Source organism: Cebus imitator, unplaced genomic scaffold, assembly GCF_001604975.1.
Source record: "Cebus imitator isolate Cc_AM_T3 unplaced genomic scaffold, Cebus_imitator-1.0 Scaffold23, whole genome shotgun sequence".
NCBI lineage: Eukaryota > Metazoa > Chordata > Mammalia > Primates > Cebidae > Cebus > Cebus imitator.
Genome location: NW_016107338.1, coordinates 4,661,208 through 4,675,845, shown reverse-complemented (window position 1 = coordinate 4,675,845; position 14,638 = coordinate 4,661,208). Strand labels below are relative to the sequence as shown.

Here is a 14,638-nt window from a genome sequence, read left to right as displayed (position 1 = left end):
GGTGAAACCCTGTTCTTACTAAAAATACAAAAAATTAGCTGGATGTGGTGGTGCTCACCCATAGTCCCAGCTACTTGGGAGGCTGAAGCAGGAGTATCACTTGAACCCAGGAGGTAGATGTTGCAGTAAGCTGAGATCACACCACTGTACTCCAGCCTGGGCAACAGAGCAAGATGCCATCTCAAAAAAAAATTATGTTTTTCATGAGACCTAATTAGAAGGGAATTGTAGAAATACTGGATTCTTATACTGAATACTGAGTGACTACCTCTGGACAGAAATAGAATCACCCCTCTTTTTCATGAGGCCCTACAGATACCAAACAATCATAGTGATCATAGACCACCCCAGAAATAGTGCTATACTTAGGTATTTAGTTGGGTGCTGGCCTTCTCACATAATTAATATATTTATCTCAATTGTTTAATTTGCCAGTCCTCACACAATGGCAGTGGAAGGCTCCAAGTGTCACTGTAGAGGGCCATATAGTTTTGTCATTAATAAAGAAGTCTCTATGTAAAGAATCAGCCTTCTTTGAGTCACAAGATTTTCTCTAACTGATCAAAATCAGGGTCATGTTCTTGTTTCATATTTAATGGACTGTCTAAAACTTCAACCATGTTGGCACTTCTTATATAATTCTTGGCAGATTCCCCATCACTCTCTTTCACTCATTTAAAAAGTATTCTTAAGTGCCTGCTGCATACCAGGCACTCTGCTAGGTGCTGGAGACACAAGAAGGAACAACTCTCTGCGTGAGTTCCTGTCCTCCAGAAATTTGCATCTTTCACTGTTGAGTTTATTGTTGACATCACCTTTTCAGCCGCCCAAAATACAGTGCCAGTTATTAATTTACCAACAGAAAATATGTAATACAACCTGATAAGGTAGGAAGCACTGAAGGAAGAACTTTCAGGCCTCTTCAAACGCTACACATGTCAATGTTTATGGCATATTTTACTGGCATAAATGAGGGAATTCCTTAAGGATTTTATTCCAGTTTCTGGGCTATAATTTAGAACAATTGAAAAACTTTTGGGGAGTTATAAGCACTGAAAATTCGGTGCCAGCAGCAAAACATCAAGTATATATGTAAAGATATAAAGTTATCACTATTTGGTAACTAGTTATGTATATACATAAATATACAGCATGCATACATGAATACATTTGTACATACATAAATGCATACATACATAAGGTTGTTAGCAAAATACTTGGTGACTAACTATTCAGAAATACGTGCTGATTTCCCAAAGAACGGCAATCCCAAAAGATGACTTACTGACCTTTAAATAAATTGCTACCTGACCACACAGATGGCAGGGGTAAATGTGATTGCCACAGAGGTAGCTCAGGGAGAATCTCTTTAAGAAAAAGAATTCAGACCAGGTGTGGTGGCTCACACCTATAATCCTAGCACTTCGAGAGGCCGAGGTGGGCAGATCATGAAATCAAGAGATTGCGATCATCCTGGCCAACATGGTGAAACCCCATCTCTACTAAAAATACAAAAATTAGCTGGGCATGGTGGCATGTGCCTGCAGTCCCAGCAACTCAGGAGGCTGAGGCAGGAGAATTGCTTGAATCCAAGAGGTGGAGGTTGCAGTAAGCTGAAATTGCACCATTGCACTCCAGCCTGGTGACAGAGTGAGACTCCGTCTCAAAACAAAAAAAAAAGAAAAAGAATTCAGAAATCTTACCTATGCAAATTTGACAAAAACATATGACCACATGAATTCTGTGCCAGGGCTTTGTAAGGGGCCTGTGCAGTGAGGAACCTCAGTTAGACTTCATAAGCTTCACCTCTGGGCTTTGTGTGCTTCAGGTAGAGGAATTGAGTGGGATATTCAGATTAATTAAATCTTGTGTAGTGTGTGTGAGTTGTTTCATAAACATATATTTTATAGTTCTGTAATTTTAAAACAATTAGAAAACAAGGGAGTCCCTTAATTGTGCAATTATTACATTCGTGAAGAAAACTCAGACTTTCAGTTTAGCAATCTAATTGGATGTGTTGTGCAACCTTGTAATGAATCAGAAAGTCTAAAGACAGTGTTAATTTACTAATTCACTAGTATAATCAATTCCCTTCCTGTAGGCTCCTGAAGACAGAGAAGGAACCTTATTTCTCTCTACTTCCCACTGCCTAGCAAAGTACCTGGCACTTACTAGGTGGCCAATAAATGTTGAGGAAATGTCTTGATTCACGTATTTCTTCAAAAAACAGTGCCACTGATATTTGCCTATTTGACCTTTATTAACTCCTTTCACCAATCATAAGAAGTTAACATACCTTTGAACTGCAATTAAAATAAACCAAAATCTAAAATTAATAGACAAAGATAGAATAAGACCAAAATAAAAGGAAAAATCTCAACCACTTAGACAATAGAAAAATGCCTTTGTAAGTAATTCTAACCTCAAAAAGTAAACAGTATCCTTTATATACCATTAAGATGTTCAAGATAATAAAAACACCACCTATATAAACTAAACAAAAATGACAGAAATACCAGGGTCCACAGGATCTGATCCTATCAAATTCACAGATGTCAATGTTTCTCATCAAGTGAAAAAGAAAAATGAATTAAGAATTAATTAAAAGATGATTTTGGAAGAGCTAAGGAAAATACAAGAAACAAATACACAATGCACTAAAAAATTTAAACAAATTAAAGCAATTCAACAGATAAATTATTCCAAGAGTTGTTTATTTGGTAGAACCAATAAAATAGACAAATCTGGTAAATCCAATCTATGACAGAAAATATGTCATACAACCTGATAAGGTAGGAAGCATTGAAGGAAGAGCTTTCAGGCCTCTTCAAACACTACACATGTCAATGTTTATGGCATATTTTACTGGCATAAAAGAGGGAAGTCCTTAAGGATTTTATTCCAGTTTCTGGGCTATATTTTAGAACACTTGAAAGATTTTCAGGGAATTAGATGCACTTAAAAATTTATATTAAAATCTCTGGCTTATGTGCAATATTGCATATTTTATAAGCAAACAAAGTTATCTGTATCAGAATAAACTGTCCAATCATATTATCTTTATTTCTTATAAAGAAAAAATTCAAACAAGACACAATGATGAAAGCAAGCCCCAGGTCTTGAAAAAGGCAAGCTGTCACCTCTCAAATTAATTCATAAGGGGTTAAACATGCTGATTACAGAATAACATTTCTAAGAAGATAATGAAACTCCCAAAAGATATCCTTACATCAAAATTTCTTCCATGGATTTCCTTGAAGATTTTTTGTTGACCATTCTCTGAAGTAACCATGATTTTATGAGGCCTGGGAGCCCATTTCATTGTCCAGACGCCTGTCTTATAGAGTGAGGCATAGCCCCTCTGTGACTTTCATTAGGTTAGTTCAAAGATACAGGGATTTACTGAACGTGCTTTTAAAAGTAAAAACTGTTATGCACAACAAGATGCTTGTTATCAGCATTATCTTAATAAGGATTAAAGGCCAGTGTTAGAATCATGATGTTGATAATGTCATACCTAGATAAGAAAAGCATTCCTGTATGTTTCTCTGCTGAAAGAAAATTGAGGAGGACTATCTGCAAAATGATTAATTAACTCAACATGTATTGGGGTAGGTAGTAAAAAGGAAATAACTGATTGTTCACATTTCTAACATATAATGGTGGGACAAAGCCCTAGACAGATCTATGAAGAAGGCAAAATTTGCTTTCATCAAAAACCTTTCATCTCAGCCCCCTCCCCTCACTCTCTGTGAATTCCTTCTTTTCCTTGGCCCCTTGAAAAGCCCCTACTGTGGAGCCCTACCCAGGTCTGTCCTGCTCAAGACACTATGCTGATAATTGTACTCCCCTAAGACAGTGATCTCAGCTGGCTCTCAACCACAGCTCAGCACCAGCACTGGTTCTGACAGCAAACTGAGCTCTGAGTGAGGCAGCAAGATAGTGACAATGAAGCCAAAATCCAATGTTGGGCAGCACATAACAAGGTGTAATTTCATGGGACAAATATAAAGTGTTGAAACTTGCCAGTTTCACATATAGGCAGGTTTAGGGAATCCTGACTTAAACAGCAGATACGAAAAAAAGACAAGAATGATCATAGTTGCCCTGCTCCCCAATAAGAATGCCTCTGACTTGAAAAAGCTGACACAATCTTAGGGTACATCAATAGCCATCCCATGTTCAGGTCAAGAGAATAGTCCTATTCCATGTTCAGACCAAGCTTTCAAGTCCCACATTTTAACAATAGCATTGACGAAGGCATGTCCATAGGCAAAGAGGTAATGGATCTGGAAATCACATTATAATTCATTCATGGATTCGTTCTATCATTTCCTTTCTTCTTTTCTTGCTTTTTTCTTTCATTTTCTTTCTTCTTTCCCTTTTTCTTCCTGTTTTCCTTTCTTCCTTCTTTCTTTTCTTCAATTCTTAGTATCTTTTATGAACCAACCCACGTGACAATATATGAATACAAAATGCATAAGACTTGCTCCCAAATTTACTCACACCCCTATGAAACTCACAGTTCACTCTGGGAAATAGTCATATGTTCAAATAAATTACAAAACCATGCAGTAAGCACTGTAGCAGAGGACTGCTTACAGAGTAGTGAGAGCACGAATGAGATGCCTGTGCAATGAGGAAAAACTGAAGTCATCATGGAGACTGAGGCCAGGAATTGAGATACTCACAAGAGCATCTTCAGATATTTGGAGGATTCTCATGCAGAAAGAAATTAATATGCTTATTATGTATAGCTCCAGGAGACCACCATGGAAGCACTGGGGAGGAATTCAGTGAGACAGATTTTGTCTTACCACATGCAACTTGTACAACCAAAGCTTTCCAACAATGGAGTGGATAGTCTAAGCTCCCCTTCCATTGAATCATGTGAGCAGTGGCAGAATGGCCATCTGTAAGCAGATGCTATCTGGAGAAAATCTCCTCTGGGTCTCCTTTACAGCTTCAGATTTCTAAAGACTTAATTCAGTTTCCACTAAAGTATTAATGGCTGATTATTTCTCAGTAACTGAAGAAACCAGTATTCCTGGAAATGTTTTACATTTTAACTGGAACTCTTATTGGGGAGAGGAAGTGGAGAGAATATCTAAAATACTGCCATCAAAAAGAATTCCAGTCACTGCATTGGTGAAAATATATAGGGAGAAAGAACTTTCCCAGAACTCCTCCACTCTCAGAGGTTATAAACTGGCAGCCTACAAGTCCTATCTGCTCTGCATATATATTCTTTTTGATTCATACTGCGTTTTTTACTGAAATTTATTGCTAACAATTAGGAAATCTGATTTTACCTAAAAACTACAGATTTTCATCTTGTCTTGAAAAATTAGAACTGACAACACTAAACCTGTATTTATTGCAGGTTAATGGTTATTGAGGACTGAATAACTTCCTTTAAAAGAAGCATATACACTTTCCAGTTCATCATACTCCTCACCATTCCCCATTGTCACCCCAGTACCCAGGTCATGCATGTGGTTGCCATTTAGCATGGTGATTATGTCAGTGTATTTACAGTCACTGTTCCAAAACATGCAGGACCTGCTATGTGGAAACCCTTTGTAGCAACTTTGACATTACCTGTACTTCAGTAATTCTGCTTTTCTCCCAATAGAGACATTTTTTTAAAGTTTCTAATTAAGTATTTTTGCAGATTAGCCTCTGTGTAATTAAGAATATGGACCCATTTGGCCCTGCCTAATTTAGCCCCTCTCTGGGAAATGCACCCTGTGCCTGAGCACAGTCTGTCTGTGGTCCCACTCAGTTGGCCTCTGACTTCCATAGTTCATAATGTGCTATGTAAGCAAGCATGCCAGGAAGGAACTAATTGGAATCAAGTGTGCAACTTGCCAACTGTTCAACACTCGAAGTTCTTGTACTTCAGAAGTGGAAGGAAGTTATAATTAGCTCCTCACTGTCATTTCAGCAGCAGTTGTATTCCTACTGTGGTTCCCACTGTTTCTGATAAAACTGGGTAAGTTGGCATGAAGGAAAGTCAACTTAAGGCGTCACGTTTACCATTTGGAAATTTCGATGTTTAAAACAGACACGTTCAAACAACATCAGATAGTGGTATACGTCTCTCACTTTTCATTGTTTTTGAAGCATGGATTTCTGACCTTCGCACACCTCTTCTAAATGGATTGCTTCATTCTCTGCTCGATCTTTCCTTTCATTTAAAGACATTTCCATGTGGAGAAAAGACTTTCATACACTTTTGGTGGGAATATAAAATAACACAACACTTTGGAAGAGTTTGAGCTCTTTCTTAAAAAATTAAATATATACCTACCATATGGCCCGGCCATTCTACTCTGAGGTTTTACCTAAGCAAAAAGGAAATCTGTGTCCAGACAAAGAAAGACTTGTGCACAAATGTTCATAGCAGGTCTATTTTTAATAGCCCAAAACAACTAAAATGCTCTCCACAGATAGGTAAATAAACAAATTATGGTTTACCTGTATGATGGACTAATTAATACTCAGCAATAAAAGCATAAACTATACATAAATCTCAAAATAATTGTGGATGTATCCTAAAATAATTATGCTGAGTAAAAGAACTCAGAAAATTACTGCATGATCCTATTTACATAAAATTCCAGAAATGCAAACTAATATACAGTTCCAGACAGCAGACTAGTGGTTGTGGAGGTAGAAGGGCTGGGAAGACAGATTACAAAGCAATATAAGGAAACTTTTGGGATTGTTGGCTGTGCTTACTGTCTTGACTGTGGTATTGTCTCATGATTATATACATGTCAAAATTTATAGAATCCTACACTTTATGTGTAAGTTATTGTATATCAATTATGCCTCACTGACGTTGTTTAAATAAAAAGCTATAGCTAAAAAAGTTCTAGAACAATTCAGGCATGAGAAAACACCTATTATATGTCAGTCCCTACATTTGATTTTTGACATTCCATGCCACATTAAGCATCTAAGAGGAGGGCAAATTCAAAGTGACTCACTAGATGAAATGTCACTAACAATAATTTGGCACAAAAGTCTCGGGTGGCCAGAGCAAGTGAAGAATATACAGATGTCTCATTTTCAGACACAGTGAATGATAGGCAATCTTTATTGAGGTCATCTGAAAGCTCTGTGTTCCACATTTCCAAAAAGAAAAAAGGAAACCAAAGAAATAAAAGGAGAGAACAGAATAGAATAAATCTATCAAACTACTTACTGACTTTATTTTTTCTTTTTTTTTAATTGAGCTATATTTTACATACTATAAAATGCACCCTTTTAAAAGGTACAATTCAGGCTGGGCATGATGGCTCACACCTATAATCCCAGCATTTTGGGAGGGTGAGATGGGTGGATCACTTGCAGTCAGGAGTTTGATCAGTTTCCCTTGGGCAACAAAGGGGAAACCCCCTGTCTACTAAAAATACAAAAATTAACCTAATGCAGTGGCACACACATGTAATCCCAGCTACTTAGGAGGCTGAGGCAGGAGAATAGGCTGAGGTTGCAGAGAGCCAAGATCACGCCACTGCACTCCAGCCTAGGTGACAAAGTGAGACTGGGTCTCAATAAATAAATAAAAATAACAATTCAGTGGTTTTTAATATATCACAAAGTTGTATAACTATAATAACTATCTAATTCCAGAATACTTTCATCACTCCAAGAAGAAACCTATACCTATTAAGCAACGATTTATTCCCCCATTTCTCCCTCCCTTCAGTCCTGGCAGCCACTAATTTACTTCCTGTCTCTGTAGATTTGCTAATCTGAACATGTCATATAAAGGAAGTCATGCAATATGTGGCCTTTTGTGTCTAGCTCCTTTTTTTTTTAGCATAATGTTTTCAAGGTTCATCCATGTCATCAGAATTTGATTTCTTTTTATGGCTGAATAATATTCCATTGTATAGAAATACCGTACTCATCAGTTGATGAACATTTGGGTTATTTCCATATTTTGGCTGCTTTTAGTAATGCCACTGTGAAAGTACATGTATAAGTTTTTGGGTAGATATAACTTTCAGTTCTCTTGGGTATATGTCTAGGAGTGGAATTTGGGGGTCATAAGGTAACTATGTTTAACTTTTTAGAAGAACTGCCAAGCTATTTTTCAAAGAGGCCGCAGCATTTTACATTTCCACCAGAAATGTATGTGGGTTATAATTTCTTCACCAGCAGATGCTATTGTCCATCTCTTTTTTTACAGCCATCATAGTGAGTGTGAAGTGATATCCCCATGTGGTTGTAGTTTGCATTTCCATGGTGACTAATGATGTTGAGTATCTTTTCATTCATGGACCTTATTAAGCCTCAGAAAATAAACAGGATTAGACCTGGCTGGGACCTGAATAAATGACCACCTTATCATTCCCCTTTATTCTCTTTCTATGCCAAGATACGTTATTTATTCATTCACTCAATGAGCTCATCCTGAGACTCACTTAGTCCTGGGTTAAGGCACAGCCCAGAATTCAGAAGAAATACAAATGTTGGCCTCTGCCATCAGGAAGCTTTCATTGTAATTAGGAATAACAGTGACAAAAGAATATAGATATTAAGGAAACATTAAAGGATGTATAACTTAAAAGATTAAATCAAAGACAATTGTCAGGTGGAAAATTCCTCTCTAAAGCCCTGTAATCTTGAAGTACTTCTTATAGGAGCTGTAAGCCAACATGCAAGTTGCCTAAAAGCACTTAGCTATACATATTTTGAAAGATGGGTTCAGGGCTTTATAGATTAGTGGAGTTAAATCAATATGTCCTGGTTCTAATGTGTCCTGGTTTTCACTTACTGGCAGATTCATTCAACAGGGTTTTGTTACATAACGTCTATGTGTGAAGAGCTGACATTCTAGCCAGGCTGCTTGGCCAGATGTTTGGGCTCTTCTGGTAACCAAATGTGTGCACTAACACAGAACCCTATCAGGCAGGATGGGAGCTCGCCTCTGCCCTGGTGTAATCCCCAGAGTATCATTTCCTCCATCTTCTCCCCAGCCTAGGGGGTTAAATTGTTTGGTTTCCATCATTGCCACATCATGGATTTCTGCTGTCTTTCTTCCCCCAACTCCCTGAGGTTGGGCCAAGCAGACATGCAGGCAGCCTCTTTTATAGAGGATTTAGCAACTCAATTGCTGTTAGAGAACATGGTGTTAGAGAGGAGAGTTTGGCATGTGGTCTTCATTTCCACAGTCTTCTCTTCCTTTGCTGATCTTTGAGGAAATAAGAGAAGTAGGCACAGCAGTGAGGCAGAAAACATTTGGAATCAGCAAAAACATCGAACAGCACATGTCTGTGTGTCTGGCATTCAAAATAGAAACAGAAATAGGTTTCTATAGGCTTAACTGAGCAAATAAGAGAAGATAAGATTCTTCTACAAATGCTTGACAGTACTAAATTGCTTATTGATTCAACCAAGGAATCTGTCATATGCCTGGCAGACATCTAAAGAAAACTATTAAGCCCATCTTTCTAAATGTAGCGATTATGCATTTGCATCAATGTGTATATATGAATCTTTCATAGTCATAGGACTTATACTCCTGAAAAAACCATATGCCCATCACCTTAATTAACATAGTTCAAAACAAGGCACTGAACTTTTGGATATGAGTTCCAGTTCTTCTGCTTTACTAATGACATGACTCTGGGTAAGTCACTCAAAATGTCACAATCTCCATTTCCTTATTGTGAAAGTCTCTTATACTTCTAAAAAGCATTCTTCTCTAACTTGTACTCTTTGTGGCACATGTAGTGCCTTTGCATTCTTTTACTTAAATTTCAGTCTCTTGCTTCACATCCAGACCTATTACACTTTTCTGCAAAATGAGCAAACCTGCCTAAAATTAAAATAAGCTTTAAAAAAAATCACAACCTCAACTTCTAAATGACTCATCTCTCAGAAGACAAAATGAGTCCTAATGTTTGCATAGTGGCTCAGAAGATAATGGCTGAGTTCTAAGGGCATGGCATTGGTGCCTAACAGACCTCGATTCTAGTTCTGATTCTGACAGTTACCAGCTGTGTGATCTTGGACAAATTACTCAATTTCGCTGAGATCAGTTTTCTCATCTGTACCTCCCCAGGCTGTGGTAAGGTTTAAATGACATCAAACATGTACAATATTTCACAGACGGCCTGGCTCACAATGAGGGAGCAATTAGCATTAGTTATTAATGTCTTGGCAAACATGACCTCTAAATTAGTTTCCTGGGAATGAAGATGGCATACATTCATGACGTTTATTAAACTTTCATAGTCCCATATACTAATTCTCTAATTTCATTCTTCCTCCAACAAAAAGTATACATTTAGTGGCTATTACATTTTAAGAGCCACATTCACAAATATAGCTTTTTTTTATTGCACTTTAGGTTCTGGGGTACATGTGCAGAACATGCAGGACTGTTGCATAGGTACACACATGGCAATGTGGTTTGCTGCCTCCATCCTGCCCGTCACCAATACCTGGAATTTCTCCCCATGCTATCCCTCCCCAACTGCATACACCCCACTGTCCTGCCCCTAATTCTCTGCAACACACCTCAGTGTGTGATGCTCCCCTCCCTGTGTCCATGTGTTCTCATTGTTCAATACCTGCCTATGAGTGAGAACATGCAGTGTTTGATTTTCTGTTCCTGTGTCAGTTTGCTGAGAATGATGGTTTCCAGGTTCATCCATGTCCCTACAAAGGACACGGACTCATCGCTTGTGATGGATGCACAGTATTCTATGGTGTATATGTGCCACATTTTCCCTGTCCAGTCTATCTCCGATGGGCATTTGGATTGGTTCCAAGTCTTTGCTATTGTAAACAGTGCCACAATGAACATTCGTGTGCATATGTTTTTATAATAGAATGATTTATAATCCTTTGGATATATACCCAGTAATGGGATTGCTGGGTCAAATGGAATTTCTATTTCTAGGTTGTTGAGGAGTCACCACACTGTCTTCCACAATGGTTGAACTAATTGACACTCCCACCAACGGTGTAAAAGTGTTCCTATTTCTCCATATCCTCTCCAGCATCTGTTGTCTCCAGATTTTTTAATGATAGCCATTCTAACTGGCATGAGATGGTATCCCAATGCAGTTTTGATTTGCATTTCTCTAATGACCAGTGATAAGCATTTTTTCATGTTTGTTGGCCTCATATACGTCTTCTTTTATAAAGTGTCTATTTCATATCCTTTGCCCACTTTTGGATGGGTTTTTTTTCTTGTAAATCTGTTTTAGTCCTTTGTAGATTCTGGATATTAGCCCTTTGTCAGATGGGTAGATGGCAAAAATTCTTTCCCATTCTGTTGGTTGCTGATTCACTCTAATGACTGTTTCTTTTGCTGTGCAGAAGCTCTGGAGTTTAATTAGATCCCAATTGTCTTTTTTGGCATTTGTTGCCAATGCTTTTGGTGTTTTAGTCATGAAGTCCTTGCCTATGCCTATGTCCTGAATGGTTTTGCCTAGGTTTTCTTCTAGGGTTTTTATGGTGTTAGGTCTTATGTTAAAGTATTTAATCCGTTTGGACTTAATTTTAGTGTAAAGTGTCAGGAAGGGGTCCAGTTTCTGCTTTCTACACATGGCTAGCCAGTTTTCCCAACACTATTTATTAAATAGGGAATCCTTTCCCCATTGCTTGTTTTTGTCAGGTTTGTCAACTATCAGATTGTTGTAGCTGTGTGGTGTTGCCTCTTAGGCTTCTGTTCTGTTCCATTAGTCTAATTCTCTGTTTTGGTACTAGTACCATGCTGTTTTGATTACTGTAGCCTTGTAGTAGAGTTTGAAGTCAGATAGCATGATGCCTCCCACTTTGTTCTTTTTGCTTAAAATTGCCTTGGATATGTGGGCTCTCTTTTGGTTCCATATGAAGTTTAAGATGGTTTTTTTCAGTTCTTTGCAGAGGGTCATAGGTAGCTTGATGGGGATAGCATTGAATCTACAAATAACTTTGGGCAGTATGGCCATTTTGACAATATTGATTCTTCCAAACCAGAAGCATGGAATGTTTCTCCATCTGTTTGTTTCCTCTCTTACTTTGTTGAGCAGTGCTTTGTAGTTCTCCTTTACATCCTTTGTTAGTTGTATTCCCAGGTATTTTGTTCTCTTTGTAGCAATTGTGAATGGCAGTTCATGCTTGATTTGGCTCTCTTTAAGTCTGTTCTGGATGTATAGTAATGCTTGGGATTTCTGCACATTGATTTTGTGTCCTGAGACTTGGCTGAAATTGCTTATCAGTTTCAGATTTGGGGCTGAGACATTGAGGTCTTCTAATATACAATCATGTTATCTGCAAATACAGACAATTTGACTTCCTCCTTTCCTAATTGAATACCCTTTATTTCTTTTTCTTGCCTGATTGCTCTGGCTAGAACTTCCAATACTATATTGAATAGGAGTGGTGAGAGAGGGCATCCTTGTCTAGTGCCAGATTTCAAAGGGAATGCTTCCAGTTTTTGCCCATTCAGTATGATATTGACTGTAGTTTTGTTGTAAATGACTTTTATAATTTTGAGATATGTTCCATCAATACCTAGTTTATTGAGTGTTTTTAGCATAAAGGGCTGTTGAATTTTGTCAGAGGCCTTCTCTGCATCTATTGAGATAATCATGTGATTTTTGTCTTTGGTTCTGTTTATGTGGTGAGTTACATTTATAGACTTGCATATGTTGAACCAGCCTTGCATCCCCAGGGTGAAGCCTACTTGATTGTGATGGATAAACTTTTTGATGTGCTGTTACAATCGGTTTGCCAGTATTTTATTAGATATTTTTGCATCTATGTTCATCATGGATACTGGTCTGAAGTTTTCTTTTCTTGTTGAGTCTCTGCCACTTTTTGGTATCCAGTTGATGTTGGTCTCATAAAATGATTTGGGAAGGATTCCCTCTTTTTGGATTGTTTGGAATAGTTTCAGAAGGAATGGTACCAGCTCCTCTTTGTATGGCTGGTAGAATTCAGCTGTGAACCCATCTGGAGCTGGGCTTTTTTTGGTTGGTAGGCTATTAATTGCTGCCTCAACTTCAGCCCTTGTTATTGGTCTATTCAGGGTTTCAACTTCTTCCTGGTTTAGCATTGTGAGGGTGCAAGTGTCCAGGAATTTATCCATTTCTTTCAGGTTTACTGGCTTATGTGCATAGAGTTGTTTGTAGTAATCTCTGATGGTAATTTGTATTTCTGTGGAATCTGTGGTGATATCTCTTTATCATTTTTTATTGCATCTATTTGATTATTCTCTAATTTCTTTTTTATTAATCTGGCTAGTGGTCTATTTTGTTGATCTTTTCAAACAATCATCTCCTGGATTTATTGATTTTTTTAAAGGTTTTTTTGTGTGCTCTATCTCCTTCCGTTCTGCTCTGATCTTAGTTATTTCTTGTCTTCTGCTAGCTTTTGAGTTTTTTGATCTTGCTCCTCTAGCTCTTTCAATTTTGATGATAGGGTGTCGATTTTAGATCTCTCTTTGATTCCTATGTGAGCATTTATTGCTATAAATTTTCCTCTACACACTGCTTTAAATGTTTCCCAGAGATTCTGGTATGTTGTGTCTTTGTTCTCATTGGTTTCAAAGAACATCTTTATTTCTGCCTTCATTTCATTGTTTATTCAGTCAACATTCAAGAGCCAGTTGTTCAGTTTCCATGAAGTTGTGTCGTTCTGAGTTAGTTTCTGAATCCTAAGTTCTAATTTGATTGCACTGTGTTCTGAGAGAGTGTTTGTTAAGATTTCCGTTCTTTTGCATTTGCTGAGGAGTGATTTACTTCCAATTATGTGGTCAACTTTAGAGTACATGTGATGAGGTGCTGAGAGGAATTGTGTATTCTGTGGATTTGGGGTGGAGAGTTCTGCAAATGTCTATGACGTTTCCTTGGTCCAGATCTTAGTTCAGGTCCTGGATACCTTGTTAATTTTCTGTCTGGTTGATCTAATATTGACAGTGGAGTGTTAAAGTCTCCCTCTATTATAGTGTGGGAGTCTAAGTCTCTTTCTTGTTATTAAGAACTGGCTTCATGTATCTGGGTGCTCCTGTATTGGGTGCGTATATACTTAGGATACGTAGCTCTTCTTGTTACAGTGATCCTTTTACCATTATGTAATGCCCTTCTTTGTCTCTTTTGATCTTTGTTGGTTTAAAGCGTATTTTATCGGAGACCAGGATTGCAAATCCTGCTTCTTTTTGTTCTCCATTTGCTTAGTAGATCTTCCTCCATCCCTTTATTTTGAGCTTATCTGTGTCCTTGTAGGTGAGATGTGTTTCCTGGATACAGCACACCAATGGATTTTGACACTTTATCCAATTGGCCAGTCTGTGTCTTTTGATTGGGGCGTTTAGCCCATTTAAACTTAAGGTTCATAGTGTTATGTGTGAATTTGATCCTGCCATTTTGATGCTGCAAGCTGGTTGTTTTGCCCTTTCATTGGTGCAGTTTCTTCATTGTGTCAACGCTCTTTACCATTTGGTACATTTTTGGAGTGGCTGGTAGTGGTTGTTCCTTTCTTTTTTTTCCCCCCCATTTATTTATTTTATTGCATTTTAGGTTTGGGGGTACATGTGAAGAACATGCAAAATTGTTGCATAGGAACACACGTGGCAGTGTGATTTGCTGCCTTCCTCCCCATCACCTACATCTGGCATTTCTCC

At 37.9% G+C, this 14,638-nt stretch overlaps 1 protein-coding gene across 3 annotated transcripts in view; it reads left to right on the top strand.

Annotated features, from left to right (window-relative positions):
• The window catches only part of ANTXR1 (ANTXR cell adhesion molecule 1), a 270,413-nt gene that overhangs the window by 83,175 nt on the left and 172,600 nt on the right, over positions 1-14,638 (top strand). The window lies entirely within an intron of this gene.